At 38.5% G+C, this 1,224-nt stretch overlaps 1 protein-coding gene across 1 annotated transcript in view; it reads right to left on the bottom strand.

The window, feature by feature from the left end:
* The window catches only part of crybg1b (crystallin beta-gamma domain containing 1b), a 42,294-nt gene that overhangs the window by 10,199 nt on the left and 30,871 nt on the right, over positions 1-1,224 (bottom strand). The window lies entirely within an intron of this gene.

The raw sequence follows: 1,224 nt of genomic DNA, 5'->3' as shown, positions 1-1,224 counted from the left end.
GATTTTAGCAAATGGCTGCAATATAACAAAGAGTGAAAAATTGAAGGGGGTCTGAATACTTTCCGTACCCACTTTATATATATATATATATATATATATATATATAGCATTTATATTTTATTCTTTTTATTTGTTTTTGTTAGATTAAAATAAATTGAAAAGCAATGGTGAAATTTAAGATCAAAATGTTTAAAAAATGTAAAATGTTTAATTTACCAGTTAATTACTGCAAAAGAACTTAGCTTTTACAAAATATAGGGAAAAATATTGAAATATTAACCTAAAAGTTGTACTTGTTGTAGTTATACCTGTTATTGTTGTACCTGTTGTACCAGTTGTACCTGCACTCACTCACATCATTAACACATCCCTTCACACTGGTGTTTTTCCCTCAGCATTTAGACAAACTCACACGGTTAACCACCAGATCCTCCTGTTAACCCTATTGGCAAAGGGCATCTCAGGAACCGCACTCCAGTGGTTTGAGTTTTATCTCTCAGATAGGTCCTTCAAGGTAACTTGGAGAGGTGAGGTGGTCAAGTCGCAACATCTAGCTACTGTGGTGCCTCAGGGCTCAGTTCTCGGACCACTTCTCTTCTCTGTTTACATGGCATCACTAGGTTCTGTCATTCAGAAACATGGCTTTTCATATCACTGCTATGCTGATGACACTCAACTCTACCTCTCATTCCATCCTGATGATCCGACGATAGCTGCTCGCATCTCAGCATGTCTAACAGACATTTCTTGCTGGATGAAGGACCATCACCTTCAACTCAACCTTGCCAAGATAGAACTGCTTGTGTTTCCATCAAACCCATAGCTTCATCAAAATGTCACCATCCAGTTACGCACATCAACCATAACTCCTTCAAAAACAGCAAGAAACCTTGGAGTTATGATCGATGATCAGCTGACTTTCTCAGACCACATTGCTAAAACTGCCCAGTCCTGCAGATTTGCTTTATTCAACATCAAGAAGATCAGGCCCTTTCTTTCAGAACATGCTTCACAACTCCTCGTTCAAGCTCTTGCTTGATTAATTTTTAATGAGCCAAAAAGAATGCACGTCACACCTCCGTTTATCAATTTGCACTGGCTACCAATAGCTGCTCGCATTAAAATTCAAGGTATTAACAAAACCACCACTGGCTCTGCAGCCCTTTACCTAAATTCATTACTTCAGACTTATGTACCCTCTAGAAGCTTGCGTTCTGCAAGTGA

This window comes from Sinocyclocheilus anshuiensis, unplaced genomic scaffold, assembly GCF_001515605.1.
Source record: "Sinocyclocheilus anshuiensis isolate Anshui unplaced genomic scaffold, SAMN03320099.WGS_v1.1 scaffold1422, whole genome shotgun sequence".
In the NCBI taxonomy this organism is placed as follows: Eukaryota; Metazoa; Chordata; class Actinopteri; order Cypriniformes; family Cyprinidae; genus Sinocyclocheilus; species Sinocyclocheilus anshuiensis.
This window is presented reverse-complemented; position numbering and strand designations above follow the sequence as displayed.